Source organism: Alosa pseudoharengus, unplaced genomic scaffold, assembly GCF_046254945.1.
Source record: "Alosa pseudoharengus isolate Yale_2024_CS ecotype anadromous, Long Island Sound unplaced genomic scaffold, YU_APseudo_1.1 YU_APseudo_1.1_scf_12, whole genome shotgun sequence".
Taxonomy (NCBI): Eukaryota; Metazoa; Chordata; class Actinopteri; order Clupeiformes; family Clupeidae; genus Alosa; species Alosa pseudoharengus.
This window is the reverse complement of record NW_027468587.1, coordinates 21,009,989-21,033,005: the sequence shown is the minus strand read 5'-3', so window position 1 is coordinate 21,033,005 and position 23,017 is coordinate 21,009,989. Positions and strand designations below refer to the sequence as shown.

At 40.2% G+C, this 23,017-nt stretch overlaps 1 protein-coding gene across 1 annotated transcript in view; it reads right to left on the bottom strand.

The window, feature by feature from the left end:
• Positions 1–5,261, bottom strand: part of rhbdl2 (rhomboid, veinlet-like 2 (Drosophila)) — a 76,747-nt gene extending 71,486 nt beyond the window's left edge. The window contains exon 1 of the mRNA XM_076280456.1: positions 4,785–5,261. The gene's annotated coding sequence lies outside the window, so the exon portion shown is untranslated. The remainder of the gene's footprint in view (positions 1–4,784) is intronic.
• Positions 5,262–23,017: the final 17,756 nt, after the last annotated feature.

Genomic DNA, 23,017 nt, shown 5'->3' with positions numbered 1-23,017 from the left:
GTTTGTAGATGATATCTGTGAAGTTTGGTGTCGATTGGACAAAATATGTGACCCCTGATACATTTTAAGTGATTTTGATGAAATCCAAAATGGCGGAAAATCAATCATGGCGGAAAATGACGTCATAGGGTGCGTTGAACTAGGCTTGGTCCAAGGATTCCAACGATACCTCATTTGTGACAATCGGGCATACGGGTCAAAAGTTACGTGCGTGAACGTAAGTCCAACTTTGGCCTGTTGGTGGCGCTAGAGTGGTCAAGGTGCCAACATGAAACTTGGTGAAATTAATCATGGGACTGTCCCCAATCAGTGTGCCAAATTTCACAACTTTTTACCAGACGGTTCTATGGGCTGCCATAGACTCCAATGGCAGAGGAAAGATGTTTAATAATAATAATAATAATAGTAAGAAATCATAGAAACACAATGGGTGCCTTCGCAGCTTCGCTGCTTGGCCCCCAAATATAGCTGCAAGCAGCAATGAGGGGGCCAAGCAGTTAGGCCGGAGTAGCCACGGTGACAAGATAGAACTCAGCAGACACCCGGGATCAACAGGGCTGAAACAGGGCTGAAACAGGGCTGAGTATTGCCACCGCCTCCGCCAGCCAGCCCCCCCCACCTAATCACCTCTGCCCGTCCCACCCCGTCCTGCCCCGCCCCACCCCGCTCCGCCCTTGCACACACGCACGCATTAGAATGAACTGTATGGAACATGTTGTCATCAGTTTCACATCAAAAAATAAAAGATCAATAAAACACATCAGCAACTACAGATCAAAATGCAATATTGCTAATTGCAGCACCCAGTACAGGTCAAAGGTCAGCAACGTTTTTGAGCGTCCTCCTAATGGGGTCATGAATCCATGTAGTAAGTTTGGTTATGATACATGGCAGGGTTGCTGAGATGAGCTCACTTCCTGTTTGGCGGCTTCGCCACCAAATTCGATTGGCTGTTACGGGCGAATGCTTTTGTCAATTGTTCCAGAAAGCAATATATTGATAGGTTATGGTCTGAAGATGGTCTCTGCCTATTTTGGTGAGGATCCGCTGAAATTTGTGACCTGCGAAAACTTGTACGTGTTTTTGATTAAATCCAATATGGCGGACGAATCAATTACGATGACATCACAAGTTGGCTTGGGTCGGCCTTAGGACCTCCAACAGTATTACCAGACACCACTAGTGCGTTTTAATTCTAAGCACAACTGCAGTTACAGGTCAAAAGGCATGTTTTTTAATTACAGCGCCCCCTAGAGGTCAAAGGTCACCAGATTTCTTGAGCGTCCCCCTGATTGGGTCCTGAGTTCATGTACTTAGTTTGGTTATGATAGATCAATGGGTTGCTGAGATATGAGCTCACTTCCTGTTTGGCGGCTTCGCCACAAATTTCGATTGGCTGTTACGCGCGAACGGTTTTAGTTCCGGAGACAAAAAGCAATGCATTAATGAGGCATGGTTTGTAGATGATATCTGTGAAGTTTGGTGTCGATTGGACAAAATATGTGACCCCTGATACATTTTAAGTGATTTTGATGAAATCCAAAATGGCGGAAAATCAATCATGGCGGAAAATGACGTCATAGGGTGCGTTGAACTAGGCTTGGTCCAAGGATTCCAACGATACCTCATTTGTGACAATCGGGCATACGGGTCAAAAGTTACGTGCGTGAACGTAAGTCCAACTTTGGCCTGTTGGTGGCGCTAGAGTGGTCAAGGTGCCAACATGAAACTTGGTGAAATTAATCATGGGACTGTCCCCAATCAGTGTGCCAAATTTCACAACTTTTTACCAGACGGTTCTATGGGCTGCCATAGACTCCAATGGCAGAGGAAAGATGTTTAATAATAATAATAATAATAGTAAGAAATCATAGAAACACAATGGGTGCCTTCGCAGCTTCGCTGCTTGGCCCCCAAATATAGCTGCAAGCAGCAATGAGGGGGCCAAGCAGGCAGTTCAGCAGGCCAGATTTGCCATGTAAGTCAATGCCGTTGCATCAGACATGTAGGCTTAAGCAGTCACAGCAAGTTCCATGCCATACAACCCAAGATTGGCTGAGTTACAAGGTCAAGTTTCACATCAAAACATAGCTGATTTTGTGGGGCTGAACCAGGGCTGAGTGTCGGCGCCCCCTCCCCCAGCCAGTCCACCGCCGCAACCGCCCCTGCCCATCCCACCCCGTCCCACCCTTGCACGCACACATTAGAATGAACTGGATGGAACTTGCTGTCATCAGTTTCACATCAAAAATAAAAGATTGACTGACATATGATCACACTTGCTGTGATTTAAACAGAGAGGTCAAAAATTGACGTCATAGGGTGTGTTGAACTCGGCTTGGCCCAAGGATTCCAATGATACCTCATTTTGCCATTCGGGTCAACAGGTCAAAAGTTACGTCCGTGAACACAAATCCAACTTTGGCCTGTTGGTGGCGCTAGAGCGCTTGAGGTGCCGTCATGAAACTTGGTGAAATGAATTATTGGACTGTCCCCAATTAGTGTGCAAAATTGTATAACTTTTTACCAGACGGTTCTATGGGCGGCCATTGACTTCCATTGCAAAATAATGCGCATCAGCAACTACTGGCCAAAATGCATTTTTGTCAATTACGGAGCCCCCTAGAGGTCAAATGTCACCAAATTTCTTGAGCGTCCTCCCGATGGGGTCGGAGGTACATGTACTAAGTTTGGTTTTGATACATGAAAGCGTTGCTGAGATATGAAATCACTTCCTGTTTGGCGGCTTCGCCGCAAATTTCAATTGGCTGGTACAGGCCAATACTTCTTTCAATTGTTCCAGAAATCAATGCACTCATCAGGCATGGTCTGAAGATGGTCTCTGCCAATTTTGGTCAGGATCCGCTGAAATTTGTGACCTGCGAAAACTTGTACGTGTTTTTGATTAAATCCAATATGGCGGCCGAATCAATTACGATGACATCACAAGTTGGCTTGGGTCGAACTAAGGAACTCGAACAGTATTACCAGACATCATTAGTGCAATTTAATTCTAAACACAACAGCAACTACAGGCCAAAAGGCATGTTTCTTAATTACAGCGCCCCCTAGAGGTCAAAGGTCACCAAATTGTTTGAGCTTCCCTCTGATTGGGTCCTGAGTCTATCCACCAAGTTTGGCATTGATACATGCAAGGGTTGCTGAGATATGAGCTCACTTCCTGTTTGGCGGCTTCGCCGCAAATTTCAATTGTATATTATGGATGAACGGTTATAGTTCCGGAGACAAAATACCACAACTTTTGTGAGGCTTGGTCTGAAGATCATGTATGTCAAGTTTGGTGTCGATCGGACAAAATTTGTGACCTGTGAAAAATTAGTTTCACTTTCACTAAAATCCAATATGGCGGAAAATCCATCATGGCGGAAAACGACGCCATAGGGTGCGTTGAACTCGGCCTGGTCCAAGGATTCCAATGGTACCTCAATTTTTAAAATCGGGCCAACGGGTCAGAAGATACATGCGTGAACGCATGTCCAACTTTGGCCTGTTGGTGGCGCTAGAGCGCTCGTGGTGCGGACTTGAAACTTGGTGAAATTAATCATGGGACTCTGCCTAATTACAGTGCCAAATTTCACAACTTTTCACCAGACGGTTCTATGGGCTGCCATAGACTTCAATGGCAGAGGAAAGATGTGTAATAATAATAATAATAGTAGGAAAAGATAGAAACACAATGGGTGCCTTCGCAGCTTCGCTGCTTGGCCCCCAATAATAGTAAGAAATCATAGAAACACAATGGGTGCCTTCGCAGCTTCGCTGCTTGGCCCCCAATAAGAAAACATAGAAACACAATGGGTGCCTTCGCAGCTTCGCTGCTTGGCCCCCAACTATGGCTGTAGACCCAAAGGGACATTTTTGGATTATTGACGAGTCAGACCAAAGGGGCTTCGGAGCAACGCGCAGTCCCCCCTGCAGGGTGCCAGCGAACGGAAAAATGAACAAAACCAATGAAATATCAACTTAAAAAGGCATGTAGTTGTAGCGCGTTTCTTCTGTGAGAGGTGCAGCTCGTGTACTTTGCTGTCCTCAATTTAGTGCTGAAGCGGACAATGCGAAGTTACCTAGAATGTTAACTTTGAACTCGTTATATTCAGTAAAGAAGCACAAGTAAAACCATTGTAGGCCTATGTTATGAAAAATGTTCTTCATCTATTCTTTTACTCCGCTATACTCAACGTGGAAGTTAGGAAAATCGCCCTTCTGGCTTGTGTCAATATTGCACCGTGCGCGTATGTGTGGTCTACCTGGTGTGCTACGGCAAGCAACATTGATAGAAAAATACACTTTGCTACCGTTTGTGCACGAAATGTGCACTCGCAAGCATATCTCATGCAATTTCCGTGGTCAGATACAAGGCGGGGAACATACAAATAGCGGGGTAGGACCCGGGGAACATAGGTACGCTCCCGCAGCCAAAGCCATACAGTATTTTGCCCTCGTAAAATAATTCGTTAAGCAGCAAAGAGATGGTAAATATAGCTTTCCTTAGAGATTAAGGGACTGACTCGCGCCCAAAATCTCTTCACTGGAATGCGCATGATGGTAGGCTACTCCAACAATTTTAAAACCTATGACGTCTTCTTGTTTTACACTAATGGAGGTGCGCCCCTTTCACTATTTTTTTTTTCAAGTAGGCTAACTTTAGTTACAGCCCCCAATGCACAAGTTTGCTTGTTCTGTACATATGCGCTTTTTTCAATAACCGTAGGCAACCCTCATTAGACAGTGGAGTAGACTAATGAAATAAAAAAGTTACTTACCAAATAGATTTCCTTTTTGTCTTTCTTGTAGGCTGCAGCCAAGTATGCTACAGACAGCAGTATAGGCTACGTTCACTTGCACCTCAGGCGCAACTCTCCCAGAAATATCACATCAAACTTCAGCCAAAGTTCCTGACGCGCGTGGCTTTGTGGACTATGAACCAGAAACTGTCTGTAGCTTTCAGAAATATTTACAATAAAACGACACAAAGGGACAATTTCATTCCAAAACTTGTGAGTAGGCTACCGTGATATTAACATGACCTACGATAGCCTAACTCTGGCCAAAAGTTGCTTTTCCTGCTTGGGGAATTTCCTTTGCAGCGAGAAACTGCTCTGAGCATCCCACACAAAAACAGACGCCACAAGTCCCCTTAATTTCAATAAACACAGCACAAGTAACGTCTTCACTCGACGTCAAATTCTGGCAGCCATTAAGCCTAACCCTGCATTTCCGCACCTTTCTCACCTGAGATCGCTGACGTCACTAAAGGTAAAAACGTAGGAGAGTAGGCTATAGCCTACAGCAGCTCATCTGATTTAGCCTAGGCCTACTCAGGGCCCGTCCACACGGAGACGCTTTTTGGGTTAAACACTGAGTTTTTGCTTAGTCTTGCCCGAGCGTCCAAACTAATCCTGTAAACGCACTGCCCGAAACAGAGTGGAAAAATCTGAAACCGTAGCCCTTTTGAATTCGTTTGGACAGCGAAACCTGCACATCCTAATTGGTATCGATGATGTAGGCTAATCGCCACACCTCAGCTGCCCTAGTATTGCCTAACAATACTAGTTTTCATACATGACATTACCTTCGATTACACTCCGTAGGATAAATATGAAAATATCACAACTGATGCTGCGCCGATAGCTTATGACTTGGTGGACTGAACACTTTTCCCCGGTGTTTTTTATGCATTTGTGACGCGAGAGAACTTAAGTTATTAGGGAAGTGCGGTGTAAGTTTACATTAATTTGTGCGTAGTGCCGGTGTCATTAATTTATTTTACATGTCTTACAACATAAATAAATGCATAGTGAAGTCAGATGTGAACATACAAAGACGCTTAGAACTCATGTTAAGCTATATAGATGCGCACTAAATGCCAATGCGCGATTTGATGCAAGCAAAAATATCGACTGTTACTAACAAAGGTATTATAGCAATATTATAAATGTGGCGACGGAATAGCCTAGAACTTGGGTACGCCTTTGCACTTGCGGTGATAACCAAAACTAATGTGAATCGCGGACTATCCTACAACCAAAGAAAGTAAAGGAGATTATTTGTACCTGAGTTAGCCAAATAAAGGATGGGACTGCACCCTTCACAAACCGTAAAAATTAAGTTTATTAGTTTTACAGTTGACTACAGTTGACAGTTCACTATAAGTCCACACAAACAATTCTGGTTTCCTTGCACTAGCCATTTCGTCGTAGCCTATTCTGTCTGTTTGTATACAGCGCAAGCTTTGGTCAATTTCTGTAAAGAAACAGTGCCACCTATAGGCCTGGGATATGAAGTAACGTGTTGTATGGAGGGACAAAGATGCCATAAGTTTTCAAAACAAAACTAGACTGCATTTCCGGCGGGAACTGCGAAAGTGTGCTTGCCCTGGTCCGGTCACCAACGTGAGCAGACAGTGACATACGCTATGCTGAACCTGGCTTGATCCAAGCATTCTAACAGTGCCTTTCAGTGTTGGAGCAGTGGCAATACCTCAAAAGCTCTATTCAATGAATGCGGTTCGTTGGCTTTTACCTGTGGCCTGCCTTCGAATTTAGCTTCTATGACTAAAATCAAATCAATAAAATAAAACAAAAGCAGTGATTGGCTGCAAAAATAAATAATGTCACGCGTCTTGCACCTCTCAAACTGGGCTATCAGGTAACCTAGAGAAAAATTTGAAATTATGAAATATGACTAAGGCATTAAAATGCTGCTTGTTTGTCAGGATACTTTTTCACTGATTTATTTTAGAAATATGAGCTATGAGTGTGAATGTTATATATTCCATCCCCTAATTCTGTTTTACTGGTTTATTTGACAAATAATCTATATGGATTTGCTCTATAAAGACCTTATGTCTGTTTAGGATTGTTTTGAGAGCCTATTGATGTATCTCAGAATAAAGGAATGTCCACAACATTAGTGATGGGGTTTTTTTTTGTGTGTGAATGTATTTTACTTAACTCATTGAATGTAGCTGGATACTCATGAACGCATGTCTCTAATAGCCACAATAGGAGTAATTTTAGCAACACCGTATTTTGTGTGGCCCATAACGACCCAGTGGATCATGAAAATGTGCCAAAATTCACATTCCTTGCTTGTTGTTGGTACATTAATCCCATTCAGATTGCCACTTATCTGAGATGTAAGAGTTCAGTATAGGTTTAAGGTCTGGGTTCTAGTTGATCAAGCTCAGCTTTGGTTGTACTTTTTGCGTGACATTAAAGCCTACTGGAAAGATTTTTAATTGCAATTTAATTGAATGCAATTTACTTTTACGATTAAATCAAATTAATTTATCCCTCTCACCCATAGTTTTTTATTTATTTACAAATGTACATAGGCCTACTGTAATTACATTTATACATAGTTATTCTACTGATCTTTATACTATTCATCCTGCACATAGACTTATTCTTACTACTCTTATAATGTTGTTTCTGCACTACAATGACACTGTTTCCACACTGCACATAGCTGTATGTTATGTACATATCTGTTATATATTTGTCTATTGAATATCCATATTTATTCTGTTTTATTATATTCTGTTAATACACTGCATATATCTATATTATTATTTCTACTATTATAATGTTACTGCTACATCTACATAGCCTACATTATTCTACTTATTGTATGAGATAACTGCTAATACACTGTACATATTTATATTTAATTCATATTACTCTAAACCACGTTCTGTAAATCAACTGTATACTACTGTCTACACTGCACTATATTTCTTGACCTGTCTCTGTATGTTTCATCACCTTTCTATACTTTGCCTCACATTGCAACACAGCTCAGATCTTTGGTTGCTATGAAGGCCAGTTGTTCTAAATGGATGGTTGCTATGGCCAAAGGCCAGTTCTATCTCTGCTGTTGTCAAGCGGGCATATCGTAGAATTCTGATTAACCTTATCTTATTTAAAACATCTCTATTTTACTTAGCCCACTTCCATACAGTGGGTCCCATTAAGAAGTGGCCACTTCATTCACCGTGATTACCGTGATTCACACAGCAGCATTATTAAACTAGAAAATGCAATTCCAGGGAATTACCAGTGCATGAAAATGCAAAACATATGGTGTGAAATATATTGTTAAAACAGATGATGTGCTAATTGGCAACCAACATGATGAGGTTTAATATAGTTCAAATGACTGAACTAGGTAGATGAGGTTTAATATAGTTGGAATGACTGAACTAGGTAGATGAGGTTTAATATAGTTGGAATGACTGAACAGTTAAATAGGTGGATAGTTTATATAGTTAAATGATTTGCTTGGTAGATAAGGTTTAATATAGTTGGAATGATTTAACGGTTAAATAGGTGGATAATTTAAATGGTTAAATTATTTAGGTAGATAATTGACGATAACTGACAGTTGGAATGGCTCTAATGTTTGCTAGTAGTTATGCTAACTATGTTATCAAAGATAATAATGTTAACTAAGTTAGCTAATGTTTTCATTTTTAGTAGTTATGCTAACTATTCTAACTAGCATGCTAACTATGCTAACCATGTTACTTAGCTAATCATTTTAGCAGTCTTGCTAAAAATGCTAACTAGCATGCTAACTATGCTAACTATGTTACTTAGCTAACTTAGCTAATAATTTTTAGCAGTTTTGTAAAAAATGCTAACTAACATGTTAGCATGCTAACTATGTTAACCACGTTACTTAGCTAATCCTTTTTAGCAGTTTTGGTAAAAATGCTAACTAGCATGCTAACACCTCAGCATGCTAACTATGCTAACCACGTTACTTAGCTAACTTAGCTAATCATTTTTAGGAGTTATGCTAACTATGCTAACCATGTGACTTAGCTAATCATTTTTAGCAGTTTTGCTAAAATGCTAACTAGCATGCTAACATGCTAGCATGCTAATTATGCTAACCATGTGACTTAGCTAACTTAGCTAATCATTTTTAGTAGTTTTGCTAAAAATGCTAACTAGCATGTTACAGTTAAAAAGTTCAGTAGTTTAAAGGGTTAAATTGTTTAACAGTGAAATATTGTAGTGAGGACTTTTATTTTGAAACAGTTTTTGGCAGAGGAAGCAGTCGAACAGGATGTGTAGTCTTAATAGGGCCAGTTTGTATGCTTAAAGCCTGAGAATGGCAGTTGATGCAGGTGGGGCAAACGCTTTCGAAAATCAATGACCTGTGACCTGTGAAACTTTAGTTTCGCTTTCCATTCAATCCAGTATGGCGGAAGAATGACAAGGGTCAGTGACATCATTTTCAATTTCCGCACTACACCGGTTCCGGCCGGACGTTCCAGAGTTGGACCGGTGGCGATATCTCAAAAGGTCTAGGAGCAGGAGCTGGCCAAAAATCGGGCTTACAGGAATAATAAGAAAACTTAAGAAGAACAATAAGTGTGCTGCTTTGCAAGCACACTTAATAATAAGAAAACTTAAGAAGAACAATAAGTGTGCTGCTTTGCAAGCACACTTAATAAATGAATATTGAGTAATTGAAATCAAATAATTATATTTCAACCGCACAAATTCGGGTTGGAAAAATTCAGATGGAAAAAATTCAGATAAAAAAAATTCAGATCGACAAAAGTCAGATGGGGAAAAATTCAGATGGAAAAAATTCAGATTGAAAAAATTCAGATCAACCTTTGATGCAAAGATTCTAGAGCACTGCCGTTCACATGAAGAAACAATGGACTGTTACTATGGACAAGTTACAACTGTTGCTAAGGACAGCTGACGCCTGACATGATTCAAGATAGCCTACTAGCAGCTAGAATCTACCCTTCTCATCTCCACCAGCTCAACACTCTCTGGCAAGATGAAGCGGTAAGTGAAATCATCTGAGACATCTAACTTTTGTTTCGTCTGAGTTTTTTAATAGCGAAATTATCATAACATAACATAATGCAACGCCCACCGGTTGAGTAGGCTAACGTTACAAATGTATGAATGAATTTAGAAAATGTATAATGATATTGTAGCGATCTCACCCTCAGACCTCAGACAAGATTCACCTTTGGCCAGGACGGCCATTTATTGGAACAGGAAGACTCAGACGCACACAGACATACGGATAACTACATAGGGCAACACAGGGGTAGTCTCAGCCGCACATGTAACACACAATAAGGGTTTACCACACACATCAACACGAGGATAAACACATGAGGTACAACTAAAGAGACTAACACGCTAACAAATACACAACATGCTAAACGTAACTACAACTATTATAACCGACATTACACATTCTAGCATTCACTCGCACTGCATTCTGGGAGACACTCATTCAACGTTAGACATGTACATCCACCGACGCTACAATATGTAGCTAGCGCTAAACAGTGGAGTAACGCCCACTGGCGTCATTTATTAATTATAAAGTTGAACAGCGAATTACATGTCATAGATATGCATAACGTTACTTCGTGAAGTTTGATTTAGTTTCCTCATCATTATCCCGGTCTATATGCTTAAGGTAGCGCCAGAGGCACCTTATATTTCTCCCTTATCTTTGCTGCTAGGTGTTCTGTGCAACGGTTCTCCTTAAGTAGGCCAAGATAAGGAGAAACCTTAAGGGAATTCTAAAGAAAAAATTAGGAGAATAGCCTACTTTAAGGGAAAATCTTAACTTAAAGGAACACGCCACCCAAAATCTGTAGTAATATATGTTCTTACCTTAACTTTCACGAGTTGAGTCATACCTCTCCCGCGCCGGTAGGTGCACTCAAACGCTCTGTCGCGCGGCGCGAATGTGTTAGCATGTTGCTATGCTAGCGGGCTCTGCCGTGGCCGTAGAGAGGAACATAGCAGTAATCAAACACCTCCATTTTTTCCCTACTTAAATACAGTTGCACGAGTAGTTGATAAAAATGTGTACGTCACACAACATGAAACGTGGCGATTTTCCAAGCGAATAAACAGGAGAACTACAATGTGTGGCGCAATAGCACTTGGGAGTACTTCGACCTAGCGTGGTAATATTATTAACACCTAATTGTAGATCCTATCCACCACAGAGTTTAGAATCCATGCTGGATCGACCCTCAGCCTCTCCCTCCCCTCTGAGCGAGAGAGAGGCACACACACTAGAGATGCGCTGATGGGCTATTATTTCAACCATAACTGCATAGCAAAACTTATCATCCATCAGCCATCCATCAGCACCAAAGTTTGTTGACCAATTTTCAAAACTGCACCCGCCCTCCGTTGGTTGTTTTAATGTAGGCTATATGGGTGATGCAGCGCTGCTGACGTGAGGCTAGAAAGCCCTTGCCTGTTCTAGAAAGACTGATCTAATGCAGCAAATATATTAAAAGGCTGAAGTCGTACATTGGCTAGGCCTATCCCCAGAATATCAGCAGCAAACTCAGTCTCTGTCGCGCAAAACAGTCTCCAAATAAAACGCACATCGGCCTGTTGCCTATTCTGCCATGCAGCTTGTGACAATATATCGTCCAAAATGCTTGATTGCATTGCATTCTCCACATTTTTAGCTAAATTTTCATGTACCACATCAGCATTTTTGTTCAGTGAATCTTTTGTAAATTGCTTTACAATTACCGTCGGGCCTATAGGCCTATTGCCTGGCTTGCCTCAGCTTCGGTCACGTCCTTTTACAATTTTATCATTGTAGCCTAATAAAAAACGCAATTTGCCACATAATTTCAGCATGCTCCTGGCCTACTAATGAATGCCTATTGTACTTTATTTTTTGCAAAAAGAAAGAAATCCTTGATAAAATAACAAGTCATTCACATTATAGGCTACTTTACACATATGTCAGGTTGACTGACAAGCCTGTTCTGAAGACTCCCATTCATTTTGACTGCACGAGCGCGTCTTTTTCAGACAGACATCGCAATTCATTTTATAGCAGGCCATCGGACAAATATGACGCCTCGATATTAAAGAAACTCCGACTCCATTCATTCTGAAAGTCCACCGCACAACAGTGCAACGTGCATGTTCACATTTTTAGTAACAACCGCCAAACTTGCTTGCTTGCCTTACACATCTAAGTTTTCCGACTATTTTTCTTGCCTTCTTTTTCCGCTGTGGATGTTATGGAGTTTGTAGAAGTTTTAGCTCTTACGTTCTAAACATCTCGCACTGCCATCGCCCGATGTCATTTCTGAGTCATATCACTCTCTGTCTCTCTTTTAAATGCCTATTCCCTGAATGGTAGGCTACAATTATGTGTTTTATATATAGGCTAATATCTAAACAAAATTACCCAGGCAGTCTCATCTAGGATATAACACAGGTTGAAGTCAACGTCAAGTTGGTTCTATTTAGGGAGGTGAATGTGTGTAAACATCTGTAGATGACTCAGAAATGACATCGGAAGACAAGGAGTGAATAGTGGCAAGAGGCAAGCCGAAGTCTGCTGACAAGGGCCCGACAGTAATTGTAAAGTAATTTACAAAAGATTCACTGAACAAAAATGCTGATGTGGTACATGAAAATGTAGCTAAAAATGTGGAGAATGCAATGCAATCAAGCATTTTGGACGATATATTATCACAAGCTGCATGGCAGAATAGGCAACAGGCCGATGTGCGTTTTATTTGGAGACTGTTTTGCGCGACAGAGACTGAGTTTGCTGCTGATATTCTGGGGATAGGCCTAGCCAATGTACGACTTCAGCCTTTTAATATATTTGCTGCATTAGATCAGTCTTTCTAGAACAGGAAAGGGCTTTCTAGCCTCACGTCAGCAGCGCTGCATCACCCATATAGCCTACATTAAAACAACCAACGGAGGGCGGGTGCAGTTTTGAAAATTGGTCAACAAACTTTGGTGCTGATGGATGGCTGATGGATAATAAGTTTTGCTATGCAGTTATGGTTGAAATAATAGCCCATCAGCGCATCTCTAGTGTGTGCCTCTCTCTCGCTCAGAGGGGAGGGAGAGGCTGAGGGTCGATCCAGCATGGATTCTAAACTCTGTGGTGGATAGGATCTACAATTAGGTGTTAATAATATTACCACGCTAGGTCGAAGTACTCCCAAGTGCTATTGCGCCACACATTGTAGTTCTCCTGTTTATTCGCTTGGAAAATCGCCACGTTTCATGTTGTGTGACGTACACATTTTTATCAACTACTCGTGCAACTGTATTTAAGTAGGGAAAAAATGGAGGTGTTTGATTACTGCTATGTTCCTCTCTCTACGGCCACGGCAGAGCCCGCTAGCATAGCAACATGCTAACACATTCGCGCCGCGCGACAGAGCTTTTGAGTGCACCTACCGGCGCGGGAGAGGTATGACTCAACTCGTGAAAGTTAAGGTAAGAACATATATTACTACTGATTTTGGGTGGCGTGTTCCTTTAAGGTGTTTTGTGCAACTGGGCCTGCCTTTCATTCTAGTCTAAGATAACCGTATCTTGGGCTAATATAACAAACACCCCTTTTCTTCCTCAGAACTTGCTCTTGGATTATATTCTGGGACGTTTCCGCTCTCGTTTGGAGCTTGCTCTTGAGCGTACACCTATCGACAGTGACTTCTTGGAGTTCATCTGCACACAGGAATTTATCTTTTTAAGTGCAATTTCTGAACAGACTCCGATTGATCCACGGATTGTATCTGAGCTTGGAGATGTTCTAACACATATCAGAGCGCAAAGGTCAAATACAGAAGCCCCCACAGTTACAGTAGGCCTACAGCAGGTGCAAGGAACTATGGGACGTCCACGTCTAGTGGTTTCACCTGAGCACATCGGAAATTTGTTAGACTCGAGGGTGGCAGTGTCAACCATTGCCGGTCTGCTTGGGGTGAGCAGAAGAACACTGTTCAGACGGATGGCTGAATTTGAACTGTCGGTTCGTGGCAGATACAGCCAATTGACTGATGAGTTGGACGCTGCTGTAAGAGCGGTGAAAGCAAGTATGCCTCACTGGGGATATCGCAGTGTAAGATCAGCGTTAGTGACTGAGGGAATTCGAGTACAGTAGGCCTACGGCAGAGTCCGAGCGGCAATGCACCGAGTTGATACGGTGGGGGTGATTGCTCGCCTGTCACAGATCGGCTGTGTGGTCAGAAGAACCTACTCCGTCCCTGGCCCAAGATCCCTAATGCATATAGACACAAACCACAAACTGATACGGTAGGCTTGTATGCTATCCTTAATCATTGCTTATTACAGTGCATGAAAATGCACTGTATTGTTCTTCCAAAGTTTCTTATTATTACAGTGCATGAAAATGCACTGTACTGTTCTTCCAAGGCTTTTTCTTCTTCTTCTTAATCTTCTTCTTCTTCTTCTAATGCAGTTAATGCAGCTTCAACCGTTTAACGTAGAAACTTCATTCAAACATTGATGCGTAGGTCTTAATTAGGACATGTGGGCTTTGTATTTTTCAACTTTGTAACTTTTATACTTTTTAAACTATTAATTAAAAACGATAAAAATGTCCCCATTGACTTAACATTGCCCTTTATGACATCACAGCAATTAGAATCCTATGGCAGGTGTTCAGGCCACCTGGATCAACTGCCAGTCTCAGGCTTTAAGCATTCAAACTGGCCCTAAAAGACTACACATCCTGTTCAACTGCTTCAAAATAAAAGTCCTCACTACAATAATCCACTGTTAACGGTCTACTTTTAAACTATCATTAAACTTTCTATCTATTAAACTAGCTGTCTATCAACAACATTTAAACTATCTACATTCAACTTTTAAACTTTTAAACTATATACATTCACTAGCTGTCTATCAACAACTTTTAACTTGTCATCAACTATGTCAACACTTTTCATCAACTATGACTCCTACCCACTGTAGCTAGTTAGCATGGTTAGCATGTTAGCATTGCTAAAAATGATTAGCTAGGTTAGCTAAGTCACATGGTTAGCATAGTTAGCATGTTAGCATGCTAATTAACATTTTTAACAAAACTGCTAAAAATGATTAGCTAGGTTAGCTAAGTAACATGGTTAACATAATTAGCATGTTAGCATGCTAGTTAGCATAGTTAGCATAACTGCTAAAAATGATTAGCTAGGTTAGCTAAGTAACATGGATAGCATTGTTAACATGCTAGTCAGCATTTTTAGCAAAACTGCTAAAAATAATTAGCTAAGTTAGCTAAGTAACATGGTTAATATAGTTAGCATGTTAGTTAACATTTTTAGCAAAACTGGTAAAAATAATTAGCTAAGTTAGCTAAGTAACATGGTTAGCATAGTTAACATGCTAACATGCTAATTAGCATAGTTATCATAACTATTAAAAATGATTAGCTAAGTTAGCTAAGTAATGGTTACTATAGTTAGCATGCTAACATGTTAATTAGCATTTTTAGCAAAACTGCTAAAAATGATTAGCTAAGTAACATGGTTAGCATAGTTAGCATGCTAATTAGCATAACTACTAAATATGAAAACATTAGCTAAGTTAACTAAGTTAAGTAACTTGGTTAACATTATTATCTTTGATAACATAGTTAGCATAACTGCTAGCAAACATTAGAGCCATTCCAACTGTCAGTTATCGTCAATTATCTACCTAAATAATTTAACCATTTAAATTATTCATCTATTTAACCGTTCAATCATTCCAACTATATTAAACCTTATCTACCAAGTAAATAATTTAACTATATAAACTATCCACCTATTTAACTGTTCAGTCATTCCAACTATATTAAACCTCGTCTACCTAGCAACCAAAATAGTTTGTTTTTACTCTATGATATTTTACATCATATTTTTTGCATTTTCATGCACTGTATTTCCTTCAGGAAATGCTTTTCTAGTTCTTCTTCTAACGCAGTTAATGCAGCTTCAACCGTTTAACGTAGAAACTTCATTCAAACTATGTTACGTAGGTCTTACTTAGGACATGTGGGCTATGTATTTTTCATCTTTGTAACTTTTATACTTTTTAAACTATTAATTAAAAACTACTCAAAATTTCCCTGGTACAGGTATGATAAGGGATCAGATTCCTAAAATAATTCAGTGGAAATGCATGGATTCCAGTTTCTTCCAGTAGCAGCAACTGGAATCCATGCATTTCCACTGAATTATTCTTGGAATCTGATCCCTTATCATACCTGTTCATTCTTACTCGTAGCTCGACTTATCGTGACTAAATTCAAGATGGCTGCAAACGCTAAACTTCGTGAAGATACTGTCTGTATAAATCGTCTTGTAAGTAAACTACCAGTGCTTTTTCAAAGTTCTCAATGTCTCGTTTTAAATGTCAGGGCCCTCGGAAGTCTACCAATTAAGTGTGGAGATACATTGAGCCTCGTAAATGGTGTAAAACAGTTATTTATTTGCATGGCTAGCCCGATGCAGAAGCACCACAATTGAAAAAGCTGTTGGTAGCATCGGCTAACTAGCGCCAGATTTTGGAGTGCAGGGGACAAGCCGAGATGGGCTATGAGACATACGTTCACACTCTGTATCATGTTTCAATACACTTTAGGTCAATATCACACCGGAATTCTCCTTTAAGCATACAAACTGGCCCTATTAAGACTACACATCCTGTTCAACTGCTTCCTCTGCCAAAAACTGTTTCAAAATAAAAGTCCTCACTACAATATTTCACTGTTAAACAATTTAACCCTTTAAACTACTGAACTTTTTAACTGTTCAGCCATTGTAACTGTTACTTGTCATCAACTATGACTCCTACCCACTGTAGCTAGTTAACATAGTTAGCATGGTTAGCATTGCTAACATTGTTAACATTTTTAGCAAAACTGCTAAAAATGATTAGCTAAGTTAGCTAAGTAACATGGTTAGCATAGTTAGCATGCTAGTTAGCATAGTTAGCATAACTGCTAAAAATGATTAGCTAAGTTAGCCAGTGGTGGAATGTAACGAAGTACAAATACTTCGTTACTGTACTTAAGTAAATTTTCCACGTATTTGTACTTTACTTAAGTAGAATTTATAGTGCATACTTTTGACTTTTACTTCGTTACATTTTACAGCAATTATCTGTACTTTTACTCTGCTACATTTCTATAACACCATCGTTCCTTTTTATGATACATTTTATGATCAGATTTTTTTTCTCTCTGACAAACACGTTTGTTTTACCAGGGGGCGGGGTTGCTACCACAGATTCTGGAGCGCTACGTGCCCAGCTTCTAAATCTTTGAAACATAAGCTTCTAGTCTAGACCAGGCAAAGCGTGAGCTTGTAGCCATTTGCGCAAGCTTGTAGCCATTTGCGCAAGCCATTTTGTAGCCATTTGCGCAAGTGAAACTAAACCTAATCATAAAGACACCTTTCTCAGCAACTTTTCTGTTCAATCAGCAGAATTGGCATTACGATCCACCCGACGTTTCCCTGGTCTACCCCGTTAAACTTCAGGCTCTCGTGTTTTGCTGAATGATATACTCAGCAGATCACCCTAGTAGATAACCAGAATTACAGTCTCTAGAATTGTAGGCTAGGTCAAAATGTAAACTGGGCCACAGAAGCACAATTGCATTAGCTTAAAACTATCTAGTCGAGTATAACCTAAAACTAGCTTAATTAAAATGCCACAGCCCATACTAATTTTTCTTTTAGAATATAGATATTAAAAGAATAAATCATTATGCAAATACTTTTACTTTTAATACTTAAAGTACATTTAAAACCAGGTACTTTTTACTTTTACTTAAGTAGGGTTGTCATTGTGGTACTTTTACTTTTACTAAAGTAAATATTTCTCTGTGTATTTGTACTTTTACTTAAGTACTGAGATTCAGTACTTCCTCCACCACTGAAGTTAGCTAAGTCACATGGTAAGCATAGTTAGCATGCTAACATGATAGTTAGCATAGTTAGCATAACTGCTAAAAATGATTAGCTAAGTTAGCATGCTAGCATGTTAGCATGCTAGTTACTGGTTCAGATTAAAAGACACCATGTCGAAGTACCACGCAAAATGCTCTGTTGTTGGCTGTACAAAAGAGCACAAAATACTTCATCTTGTCCCAGCCGAAGAGGACAGAAGAGCGGCATGGATTGAATTTATTTTTGATGGCAATATCCATGCTACAGTTGGCAAGAAACTGGCAACAATCATTTTGAGACTGACTGTTTCTCAAACTACAGTCAGTACAAGGCAGGATTAGCCGGGAAACTCATCTTAAACGACGGCGCAGTTCCAACTTTGTGCGAAATACCTGCAGATACCTGCAAATACCTGCAAGTGTGTGTGTGGGCGAGATTACAAGTTTGGTCGTCAAGCTAACGTTACAGTAGATTTTTGCCCACCACATCAGAAGATACAGTAGCTAGGCCTAGCTCGCCCCTAATCCAAACATATGTTTCTGATCTTTTTAGCAGCTAATTCATGTACAAGGGAGGTGTCAAATTGTGCACGTATTTACCTGTGTTTATTTTGCAATTGTACACGAACTAACCAAGCAGTGTTTTGCTAAACTAACCAAGTAGGTAGTGTTTTGCCACCGTACAAGGTAACGCTAACCGCTAGCTTAGCAATCAGCATTGTCTCGACATTCAAACCCTGTGACAAAATCGGTCATGCAGTACACATCCCCGGCGGTTTCGGGGAATTTGCTAAAATAATGCGTTTGGAAATGTTTTCTGAACTGGAATATGTTAGTGTTGTCCAGGGTAGAACGAGTGTATGGTTGAAATTGCTACATCACTGGACAATTTACACTCAAAGCCAAACATTATTTGTAATTAGTTTCTTCTCATGTGTAGTATTTATTAGTGATCCTGTTTTTACTTGTATGTAGCTGTTGGCATACATGTAAGATGAAGTTGATGTCATTTCTCTTTTTGTATAGGCCAGTACATCATTAACATTACATACAGAAGAAAGACCAGCTACAAAATATATTGGTTGCCAGACTGAGCCCCCTGAAAGAAAGAGTGTTGGCACACAACTGTCTAGGACTCTGCAATTATGGTCATTACCAAAAATATGATATGTACTATATTTATTTTTTTTGTCTTGCAGGAACTCCTGCGTTCTACAATCTAGAAAAAGGAGCTGACCAGAGACTGTCCTGAAGGATATTGCCAAAGTCAGTCCCCACTACCAGACGTCCTCTTTGGAGGCGTTCCATAGTGTCATTCTGCGGTTCACACCCAAAAACGTGGTCTATCCATATCTGGGAATGCTGTGCAGGTAAATGAAACTGTGTTTATTCTGAGAATATTTGCCCATTCCTTGAAATTGTTTTCATGTCTGATTTTCTTTTTACTGTCCAAGACTCTACCTCGCTGCACTGCATTATAATGAGATTGCTAATCGAGGACAAGCCACCACATCTTCAGGGGATCTTCTTTACAAACTGAGCTTTCCCAAATCCAGGAAGGGAGAGTGCAGAGCCAGACCAGTGAAGACATTCCGTAAGTTTTTTTTTTACACAAAAACAAACATTTACATTGTACATGACAAAGTACTGCAACAGTGCTTTCAACACAATAAATAAAACCAAACAAACTTACTTAAATACCTGAGAAACTACAAAATTTCACATGCAAAATGTCAATATGAACAGTTGTTGAATAGTGTAATAAATGATACTAGTGATTCACTTTTTTGTGTGCATGTGTATTGCACCGGGTATGTTGATTTGATGGACATGATCATGGAGAAAGTCTTTGTTGACCCATCATCGTATGCAGACGAGATTCTGAAGATAAACATCCCGCCGGACCTGTCTTCACAATATGAGCATCCAGACAAGGAGGAGGTCATCGCCAGCTATGTCTCAAGATTCAATCAAGGGGCGGGAGTTTGAAGCCTACATATCTTCCATGGGCGTCAGGAAACTCCCGTCACGACACATAAGGGGATCACTACCCGTATCTTTCTACCAAGGAAGCCCCAGCACCAGCTCACAAAACTTCTGTAGGCTTAATACCTGTAACGACTGAGAAAAATGAACATTGCTAGTCAACAGGTTTTATAATGTCTAATTTGGATTCAGTGAATCCTTCAATACTGTATTTTTATGTACAGTGGTAAATAAATGTTTATTGCATGTGTAAAATGCTTCATGTGAATTTGTGTAATATACAGTTTGCTAAGGAAATACTTGGCTATAAGTTCAAGAAAAAATTCTGAAATAGAGGCTTTGGCAGACTATATTTGCTTTATTATGTTGTATGAACAGTAGGGCTGAACGATTTATTGCATTTGCGATAATATAGCGATATGATGAAACACAATTTTCAAACCGCAAAGGCTGCAATTTGTAATATGTGACGTCACCTAAACGCATTTATACTTGCCTTGCCGACGCGCCACCGACTCTTCTCACCGACCACTGAAGAAGCAAAAAATGTAAACAAGAGGACCAGCTAACAGTGTCAAGAAAGGTCTGATCAGTAGAGCTACTTTGGTTAAAAATAAACCTCTTCATTACCTTTTGCTCAAACCTGCCATGTCCCTGGTTCTAGTTCCTAATTAGCCTACCCTGTGCTGCTACTCTGGCTGGTAACTTCGTTCACTTGTCCAGCTGATGATTAAAACTCCACGAGTGTTTAGGCTGCACAGCAGCCATTCACCTGTGCACTGGGGACTTTGTTTACTGGAGTACAGTGACAGTGGGGGCATTTGCGATATCCAAGGGGGTTGGCGGCACAAACATTTAATCTCACAGGTAATGAATTGATGCATAATGTTATCCGCAAGTAGTTGACACAGCTAACCACCAAAAACCCAGCTGTTCTAACATTAGCTTACCAGCTAAGGCTCTAGGCTACATACATGCTGCTAACTGCTGATAACTTTGCCTGTTTAAAGAGTTTTGTCTCCGCGATTGGCTTTGTTGTGATATAAACAAACTAGTTAATTTGCATGCATGCGTATTGCGCTGCGGTGTTGATGATGCTAACCTTTAGTTAACACCGAGCCGAACGGTCATTCGGCCGCATTTATTTGCGCTACAACAATCTACAGTAGTTTGTTCCGATTCACGTGCAAGTAGCCTACAGAGGAGAGGAGCGGGTCTGTGTGTGTGTGTGTGTGGGGGGGGGGGGGGGGGCGTGTATGGAGAGCACAGGACAATGAGAAGCCGTGTCAGTGCCACTCCATGTATTTGTTAACTAACGAAAGAAGGTCATATCTACATGAAATAGAAACAAAATAGAAACGAATCATTAAATGTTTACAAGGCTGGAAGTTCAACAAATATAGGTCTACTAATGTGATTAAAATAGTTAAATAAAAAATATTTCATTCATCAATCTTATTCAATGACCTAATGCCATCATAACATAGGCCTGGGCTCCAGGAAAGAACAGTTTATGTTTAACTTATCTAATTTTGTGTTGGTCATACTATAGAATAATATATTGCTTGTCTTTGTTGAATAAGACAGAAGATAAAGAGCTTAAAAATAATCGCATATCGAATCGCAATCGCAATATTGGTGAGAAAAATCGCAATTAGATTTTTTTCCAAAATCGTTCACCCCTAATGAACAGTGAATGTAAGTAGGTTATTACAGATAACTCACTGCTCTATTCCCCGTAACTGTAAAGGACCGTAGTCAGCCCTGTAAATGTTGCATGCATTCTGCAGTGAGAACACATTTAGACCGTCCTGGTTTAGAACCTGTTTGCCTATCATACATGGAGGCCTTTCATCCAGCTGCTGCAGCCGTCTTGTAACCTATTATGCATAACCTAAGGTAAGTATCTGCAGTGGCATCTTGTCTGCAATCATATATTGCTGACATAAGTATAGGAAAGATCATGTTACCTGTGGTACCTCCTGGCAGCAAGTTCTCAGGCTCTGACGGCATTGTTGCACAATTTCCACATGTGCACCTAAACAAACAAATACGAAACGAGTCATGCATGAATAAAGCTAAAGAAATAATAAACCTGGTATTTTTTACCCAATAATAGCACCCACAATTCATACTTTGCAGTCACGTGATTACCATGGATACCTGGCGGGCAAGAAACGCTAACAAAATGGCGACGAACAGTGGCCAGCCAGGGGAATTGCAGATTTCCAATACTACAATCAATTAACTATTTAAACCATATGTCACCAAATGTTCAAATAGATATCAAGAAAAGATTAACATACTCGGAACGTGTGATCCATAACGTTACACAGCACCCGCTGATGTTTTCATTGCTTTGAAGCTGGCAAAGTCTCTACCAGACTTGGAGTTTGGAGATATTTAGATCTAGCTGCTACATATTTTATAGAGAATCCGTCACCTTACACCGCACAAAATATGAAAGCCTACAAAAGTACAGATGGCTATCTTTTTATCAAGAGTGGATGGGTTAACCACGCTGTCATATGGGAGGTGAAAAACAGGAATATCTTCATAAAAGGTGAGTGTTACTAGTTAGCTAGCTAACATTACCCGTTTGCTAATGTTTGCATGTTTGTAACGTTAGCTATAAGTTACACAAAGTGACATCTGTTTCATCGTGTGATGAAGTCTTCATCTGAATATGTACACCCTGCCTGCCGGCGAATGACAGCTTGATAAGTAGTTAAAAAAAAAAAACGTATGCCAACTGTATCATATATGGCTAGCAGGATGTCAACATTGTAGCCTACCTGCTTATCCACTCCACATAGCATCAGACAACAGACAAGAGCAGTTGGGGCAGCGAAATGCGTATAATCCTGTTAGCAATTTGTTAGGTTGTAATGTAGTAGTGATAAGTGTACGATAGTATGCATGCAAAGTAACTGTAAATAATAAGTAGACGCAGTACAACAGTAACGTGTCATTCATTCACCATGTAATCTTCTTCTCATATCATATCAAATCACGTACAGATGATAACGCGTTCTCGCCACCTACTGGCGAACGTGTAAGCACGTTTAGATAAGATTACACGATTGACATGAAACATAACATCAGCGAATCATAAATCTGAAATTATCCATTATGTCAACTGTCTCTATGACAGGAGACTTCATGACCGTCACTTAGAAGTGAAACCCAGCTGGACGCACAGCCTGCAGTTTGTCTGATGTGTCTACCCACGTGTTGCCACATGTAAACATATATGGTAACCTAATTAAAA